The 9,129-nt window shown below is 35.8% G+C and overlaps 1 pseudogene; it reads left to right on the forward strand.

Moving 5' to 3' along the window:
* Positions 1-310: 310 nt before the first annotated feature.
* On the forward strand, positions 311-1,226 carry LOC118003995 (annotated as a pseudogene).
* Positions 1,227-9,129: the final 7,903 nt, after the last annotated feature.

Consider the following 9,129-nt stretch of genomic DNA (forward strand, 5'->3'; position numbering starts at 1 on the left):
ATATCCATGTGAAGGATTATTGTAAAGGTCTTTTCAACAATCTATTGTGAAGATTTAATGAGCTATGTTTGGCAAGTACTATGAGACATACTAAGCACTTATTAAATGTTAACTTTTTTTTCAAGATATGTGTTAATTCTTCCATGGAAAGGGTCAGAGTACAATTTTAGGCTAGTTAATACATCTCCTTGTCCTTCCACGGAGAACATATTGAGGGAAAAAATCTGATCAGACATAATTCACCCTAAGGTGGTGCTCCTTAATCCTCAGTCAGCCCTGTGGTTTTTATTCAAGGTACTAGGTGTGGAATATGCTGCCACAGATTCCTTCTTCCTCTTATAATCACACCAGTCCTCAGGATATATGGTATGTCCTGACTGGAATCCCAGGACTGGAAGATTCTCATACCTGGCTCTCCATCCCTATCTGTTCTATGTACGTTTTGGCTCTCATAGGCAATGTCTTCTTGATTTCATGATTGTGACTGAGTGCAGTCTCCATGACCCCATGTATATCTTCCTTTCCATGCTGGCCTTGGTAGATGTACTTCTCTCCAGCCACAGCCCCCAAGATGTTGGCCATCTTCTGGTTCCAGTCCATGGATATATCGTTTGGTTGCTGTGTGTCCCAGATGTTCTTCATACATTTCATCTTTGTGGCAGAATCTGCTATTCTCCTGGCCATGCCATTTGACTGCCATGTGGCCGTCTGTCACCCACTGAGATACACCACATCTTAACCTCTTCAGTCACTGGGAAGATTGGCATAACAGCCGTGGTCAGGAGCTTTATCATCTGCCTTCCATTCATCTTCCTGGTACACCGACTTAGGTATTGTGGGAGAAACATCGTTCCTCATTCCTACTGTGAGCACATGGGTATTGCCAGATTGGCATGTGACAATATCAGGTCAACATCATCTATGGCCTGACTGTGGCCCTACTGTCTACAGGACTGGATATTGTGTTTGTCATTATGTCATACACCATGATCCTTTGCACAGTGTTTCAGATACCTTCCTGGGCTGCCAGATTCAAGGCCCTCAACACATGTGCTTCCCACATCTGTGTCATCCTTATGTTCTATGCCCCAGCATTCTTTTCATTTTTTGCCCATCGTTTTGGGGGGAAAACCATCCCTCACCATGGCCACATCCTAGTAGCCAACCTCTATGTGGTGGTGCCCCCTATGCTAAACCCCATCATTTATGGGGTCAAGACCAAATAGATTCAAGACCAAGTAATTTTGCTTTTCTCCCACATCAATTAATGCCTAATGCTGGATATTTCTCAAGAAAACACACACACACACACACACACACACTATTTCAATGAGTAATGGGAATAAATGAAATCCATAAATAATCCTTAACACTTAAAAGGACAGTAAATGCCAAAGTTACCAATGCATTTTCCTAAAGCACTTAAAGACTTTGAAAAAATAATGATATTCTCAATTCTCTTAGACATGCTATTATCTTGCATTGTAACTTATTCTTAAGCAAACATAAGAGAACTCTGAATAAAGAAGTATATATTTTAGGGTTGAACCCAAATGGAACTTTCTTGGGTAGAGCTGGGAAGTGAAAATGGTGAGTTGCTGAGCTTTTGTAAAGTCAGTTGAAATTTTGCTGAAATATGAAACACTCCCACTGCAATCAGGAAACACTTGGGCCAGTAGCATGAAGCTACTAAACTATAATTATCTGCATGGTTTTCTCAAATTAAAATGTGAGTTCTAAAATGAGATATTTTCTGAGCCATTTATATAAAGTCTACTCAATGAAATAGGTACAGAGTATAGGTTTATTGTATGAACAGATAATACTGAATTAAAACAAATAATAAATTAAATGAACCCATCTGAGACAATGTAGACACCTTAAAAGTTAACACTTTCTTCCATATATTTTGGGGACTTCAGGCCTAAATCATCAATGAAGCATCACTGAGGGAGAAAGTAAAAGATTAAAAATGCCATACCCAAGCCAAAATTAAAAGGCAATAAAAGATTGAATAGGATGTTTACACTTAATCTTACATAAAAAGGCTCTTATCATCTTATCACACCAAATATAATTTTCTACAATTTGTCTCCAGACTGTATCGTAATTTCTTCATTCAAGAAGATATTCTCACAATCTGAAAAAGTAAGTAAATATTTTTATAATCTCTCCTTTTCAAGGCATATCACATGCTGTGAGAATGTGAAATCTGACCCTTGGAATCCTGGATAATTATCTTGGATTGAAATATATGCTATATTCACTTGAATTTCAGTAAGGAAATCTATTTTAGGAGTTAAAAAATATTCTGATACTAGAAATCCTTGTTTGCCTGTCCCACACTAACTGTATAAAATTGCCCTATTATGTAACTATTGGTTTTTGACTGATAAAATGGAATTATTTTAGTACCTTCTTTATTGGATTGATAATTAAATGAAATATGACATATGATGTACTTGGCATTTAATAAATATAAATTTTATTTTGATGATGATGGTAATTTTTATGAACAGAAACTCTAAAGAACCCAACCCACCAAACTGAACCTAGCCTTGCTAACAATAAGTCGTAGAAAAATGGTCGGAATGGGTCGTCATCATAGATATGGAAGTCACATAAAATGTTGACAAAAAGTTGCAGCAAATAAGATTCTGGTTCAGGGACAAATTCTCCAAAGAATGAAGGGTAGTTGGAGAGTAAATAGATTATAATGTGCTGACAAAATATTTGCTTAAATGAGTGGTTTAAGTGAGCCTTAGAGAAGAAGACTTTTTAATGATTGATTTTGGCAGTGGGGAATTAAGAAAATGCCAATTTCCCACCCAGAATGTATGAAATATGATAGGATAAACAATGATTGAATTGACAGTCTTAATTTTTTTATCATCATCATTATTTTTTTTATTATGTTATGTTAATCACCACATTACATCATTAGTTTTTGATGTAGTGTTCCATGATTCATTGTTTGCGTATAACACCCAGTGCTCTATTCAGTACGTGCCCTCTTTAATACCCATTACTAGGCTAACCCATCCCCCCACCCCCCTCCCCTCTAGAACTCTCAGTTTGTTTTTCAGAGTCCATAGTCTCTCATGGTTCTTGACAGCCTTAATTTTAAGAAACTTTCAGGTTGAGGGCTCAGGGATGTGTAGATGCTGAAGGAGTTAGGAGACCTCTGTCTCTGCTTAGCTGCTGGAGGCACCATTACTGAGTTATTGCCCTGGAAATTTTGAAGGTGATGCTCTGTATCCTACTGTCTCCTGACCACTAAATCTTCAGCTGGATAACAATGACTAAGAAAGATGGAATACCACACAAGATAGAAATGGAGAGCTCTGGAGGAACTTAAAGAAAAATGACATACTCTTGCAGATGCAATTAAACAAAACAGGGCACTAAGAGATTGTTAAAGTGAGAACAGTCTTTCATAAGAGGAGGAGGCTGGGTAATTTAATATCAGACTTTGAGACCCAGAGAATTAAAGAATATGTCATCTGGGTAGCTGAGCAATAGCTTTCCCCAGAGGTAGATTTAGAGAGACTACAGAGTCAGAAGAATAAATCTTCCTTCTTATGGTTTTTGCTCTGTCCTAAGTGGTCTCAGCTATGGTGAAATTCAGTGACATAAAGAATAGGGCGTTAAGAAAATGTATTCCAAAGTGTGAAGAAGCTAAATAGGCTAGTATACCCAGTGTCAAGACTGTTGCAGAATATCGTATTATAATTGGGGTTTTAGCTAATACAAGTTAAAGAAATATAAGAATTGGGGAAGAAAAAAAAAACAAATTCTAGATTTTATCAATTGATTTTTATTTATTTATTTACTTATTTTCCTAGTCTTTATAAAGCATAGGAAAGTCAATGGAGTTCCACAAAAGCAGCATACAAATCCATAAATTTTTATACTGTATTGTGTACTTGAAATTTGCTGAGAGGGTAGATCTTGGATATTCTCATCACAAAAGAGAAAAAGATAGGAAATGGTACAGGTCTGAAGTGATGGATATGTTGATTGGCTTGGTTTTGGTGAATCTTTCATAATGTATACCTATATTGGGTCATCAGTTACACACATCCAATATAAGCGATTTTTTATTGTCAATTATCCTCAACAAAGCTGGGGGAAAGTCAATAATGTTTTACAGCAGCTATGATGAATGGAAAAATTAAATAGAAAAATGATGTCATTTAAAATGGTAAACAAGGGATGCCTGGGTGGCTCAGTTGGTTAAGTGTCTGTTTTCGAGTCAGGTCATGATCCCAGGGTCCTGGGATCCAGCCCTGTGTCAGAGCTCCCTGCTCAGCAGGGAGTCTGCTTCTCCCTCTCCCTTTGTACCCCCCGCTCATGTTCTTGCTCTTGCCCACTCTCTCTCTCTCAAATAAATAAATAAAATCTTAAAAAATAAAAAATAAATTAAATAAATGAATTAGTAAGCAAAAATGTATGTGTGTTTGAAATAAATGTAGGAAATGTTCATTGCATATTGTTCATTGTAATAATATTGACTCCAAAGCAACCTGTAAATTCAACATAATTCCAATTAAATGCTAATCTATTTTATTGCTTGCATCCTGATTTTTAAAAAAAATTTTTATTGTGGTGAAATATATGTGCCATAACATTTGTTATAATTTTTTCCTTCTTTTTTTATTTGTTTTTTTATTATGTTACATTAATCACCATACATTACATCATTAGTTTTTGATGTAGTGTTCCATGATTCATTGTTTGCTTCTTTCAGTACATGCCCTCTTTAATACCCATCACAAGGCTAACCCGCCCCCCACCCCATCCCCTCTAATTTTTAAGTGTACGATTCAGTGAAATTAATAATATTTACAATGTTATATAACTATCACCACCAATTCCAAAATATTTCATCACCCAAAATAGAAACTCTATACCTCTTTTTCTTTTTTCAGGGCTGGGGGGAAGAAATATATTTTTATTAAAACAAAGAAACACACATTTTTTTTCTTCCAAATTTTTACTTAAATTCTAGTTAACATACACTGCAATATTGGTTTCAGGAGTAGAATTCAGTGATTCATCACTTACATATAACACCCAGGGCTCATCACAACAAGTGCCCTCTTCGATACCCATCACCCATCCAGCCCATCCCCACCTACCTTCCTCCATCAACCCTCAGTTTGTTACCTATCATTGAGAGTCTCTTATAGTTTGTCTCCCCCTCTCTCCTTTCTTCTTCTTCTTTTTTTTTTTCCTTACCCACACGTTCATCTGTTTTGTTTCCTAAATTCCATATACCGGTGAAATCATATGCTATTTGTCTTTCTTTGATTGACAGATCAGATTGCTTCGAGAAACTATACCTTTTAATCAATAACTCCTCATCCCCCTGGTAACCTCTAATCTACTTTACATTTTTATGAATTTGCTTACTTGTATAAGTGGAATAATATAATATTTATGTTTTGTGTCTGGCTTATTTCACTCAACATAATGTTTTCAAAGTTCAACCATCTTGCAGCATGTATCCATAACTGTATTCCATTATATGGATGAAAAATGTCCCATTTGTATGTATATACATTGTTTTATACATTAATCTGTTGATGTACACTTTGGTTATTTCCACCATATGGCTATTGTAAATAATGCTACAGTGAACAACCATATAAAAGTATTTGTTTGAGTACCTCTTTTTAATTTGGGGGTACATACTTAGAAGTGGAATTACTACATTATATGTAATTCTATGCCTAATTTTTTTAGAACCTGCCAGGCAGTTTTCCACAGAATTTGCATCATTTTACATTCCCACCAGCAATGTATGATGGTTCCAATTTTCCCTATCTTTGCCACAACTTACTAGTTTTTAATTTTTTTAATTCTAGACATTTTAGTAAGTGTGAAGTAGTATTTCATTGTGGTTTTAATTTTTATTTCATGTGTCATTGATCATTTCTATATTTTCTTTAGCAAAATACTGATCCAAGTCCTCTGCCTATTTTTAAATTGAGTTGTTTGTCTTCTTGGTTTTGAGTTGTTTGAGTTCTTTATATACTCTGGGTATTAAACCCTTATCAGATATATCATTTGTACATATTTCTCCCATTTTGTAGGTTATCATTTTATTTTTTGATACTGTCACCTGATAATGTCAAAATTTTTAATTCTGATGAAATCCAATTTATCTATGGTTTTTATTTTGTTGTTCATGCTTTGGTGTCACATTTGAGAATCTATTGTCCAATCGAAGGTCATGACAGTTTACCTCTATGTTTTTTCCTAAGAATTTTATGGTTTTAATGTTTATATATGTGCCATTGCTCTATTTTTATACATGCTGGGTTGTACTGTTTATTTATTTATTTATTTATTTATTTATTTATTTATTTATTTATTTATAAAGATTTTATTTATTTATTTGACAGAGAGAGACACAGCAAGAGAGGGAGCACAAGCAGGGGGAGTGGGAGAGGGAGAAGCAGGCTTCCCGCCGAGCAGGGAGCCCGATGTGGGACTCGATCCCAGGACCCCGGGATCATGACCTGAGCTGAACGCAGACGCCCAATGACTGAGCCACCCAGGCGCCCTGTACTGTTTATTTAAAAGAAGAAACATAGGCATTAGTAAGAAATTTTTTAAAAATTACTTGACCAGTTAGATATGAACTTATACATTATAAAAAGAATAATTGCAGCAGTGTGAATATGACATAATAGATGTTTAGAGCCAAAGGCAGAATACAGAGTCAAGACATAGATCCATATTAATATACAAATTTAAAATAAAACATATATTCCTGCAAACTGGTTGAGGAAACACCAGATTATCTATTAATACGTGTGTTAAAATGGTTTCTATATTTGTGAATAACTAAATGAAATCTTTAGTTACCCATGTCTCCTAAACAAATTCCAGATGGAATTAAAGTTCTCTCCTCTCTCCTCACTTTCTCTCAATTCTATTAAAGTCTCTATCACTGTTACTGTCACTCTATCAACTGTCTAGATCACTTCCCATCTCCATCTGCAGTTCTATCTTTATATCTTCATAATTGTATCTATTTTGAATTTGTGTATGGAATAGCTATTTAAGAATAAAAAATATATTTAAGAATAAAAAGTATTTGTCATAAAGAAAAATGTTTACTACATAAAATTACATATGCTATATATATTTTAGAGGACAAAAAATCAAAAGACAACAGAAAAAAACATTAAAAATGCAAACAAATATTCTATTTAAATACTAATTAATGATAAAATTAATTATTTGTTGTTTCTTTTTCTTCTTTTGTATCTATATACCCTTAACATATATTTCTTGGCAAGCCTGTCAGCAGGACTTGTTCTCTTCCCTTCTCTGGAATCCAGATGAAATTTCCAAGGATAATTATTCTTGGTTAATTGCTCCCTGAGGGATTCTGTCTCATCCTGCCTCCCATGCTGATCAGCTAAGTGCATATAAAGGAAAGTAGTAACTATGCTTATGGCCTGGTTAGAAGGAAACAGCAAGAAAAGTGAGGCATGGATTGATATGCTTGCTGCCAGTTCACCTGGTAAGAAAGTATCTGATATCTAGGATCAGTTGAGTTATGTTTAATGTTATCCTGGTAACTGCCTTGCACCAAGTTGGGAAAGCTGCTTATAAATATCTCAGGTCTCCATTTGGTGGCATCACATAGGTAGCTTGCAATTGCTCACAGTGTGATGGTTTAAACTAAAGAAATTGGTAACTGGTACACATCAGGTCATTTTACTGAGAGAGATGGTTTTTAAACATTTATTAGCACTCCACTGGTTATACCTAACCAAGAGCACCAGCCCAGTATGAGAAAAAGACTTCAACTTCATGCACCATCTCTATCCCAAGCTTCATCCTGAATTCTACCTCTGGTTCCTCATTTCACACCCAAGGCTCTGTTACAGATGAGTAGAGTTTAGTGTTAATGAACATATTCCCAGATAAAGAACTATAGCCCTAACCTCCATCCTTGCCATCATATTCAGCTTGTGAGATCCTGAAGGCTTTGGACCCCAGGTTCCAGCAGGAGACAGAGAAGCTTTCCCCATCATCCATGGATAGTAAGTGGAGAAAGAGTGAACTGGTAAGTTAAAAAAAAAGACATTGGAAAATACTAAAAACTGGGAGAAACTAGCCCTGTTTTCTGATACTTAATTGTTCCTTTTATTTCCTGTGTTGAGTATTTACTGTTCCAAATATAATGACAAACAATTTACATACATTATCCTATGTAACTATTATTGTGTTTATATCAAATACCTGGATCTCACTTAAGTGGCTCTCCCAAGATCACAAGTCTATTAAGTGTTAGAACAATGAATTCTCTTTATTACTGTGTTATATTCCTTTTGCTACTTACACTCACTCCTGTACAAACTGCAGAAAATTACCAGATCCTTCTTCAGTCTTCAATTTCCATGGAAAACTGTCATTTCCATGCTTATTATCACTGCCTTTCACTGCCACAAATGGCCCAGTGGAGATTTCTGTTCATGCCTAGTGTGTTTGGCATGTAGCCCATGGAGAAATACTCTTCCACATATCTAAACAGATTTCTCTTCCACAAAGGGTGGTTTCCATGTGTCCTTGTTTCAGAAATAAGTTTTCCATCTCTTTGGTAAGGAAATGTTTTAAATAAGACTATCAAGAGCTTGACATTTCATGTATAATAACTGACCAGAGATTTATATTCTCCACTCTCCATGTGCTTCCCTGTGTCTTTGAATGAAGTCTCACCATGACATTTTCAATGGGTCTATTGCATTCACACCTGCGACATCCACTCTTGTTGGCATTCCAGGGCTAGAGGGAGAGCACGTCTGGGTATCCATCCCTTTCTGCCTGATGTACATCATCATCTTCCTAGGAAACTGCTTCATTCTTCATATCATCCAGATTGACCCTGGTTTGCATCAACCCATGTACTTCTTTTTGGGCATGCTAGCCTTTGTTGAACTTGGGGTCTCTGCTTCCACTATGCCCACTGTGCTAGGAATTTTCCTCTATGGAATTAATATCAGTTTTGGTGGTTGTCTGCTCCAGATGTTTTCCTTGCACTTTTACCATCATGGAGTCAGGTGTCCTTCTGGCTATGTCTGTAGACCGTTTTGTGGCCATCTGCAG

Source organism: Mirounga leonina, unplaced genomic scaffold, assembly GCF_011800145.1.
Source record: "Mirounga leonina isolate KUSES-001 unplaced genomic scaffold, KU_Mleo_1.0 Mir_92, whole genome shotgun sequence".
NCBI classification, from domain to species: domain Eukaryota; kingdom Metazoa; phylum Chordata; class Mammalia; order Carnivora; family Phocidae; genus Mirounga; species Mirounga leonina.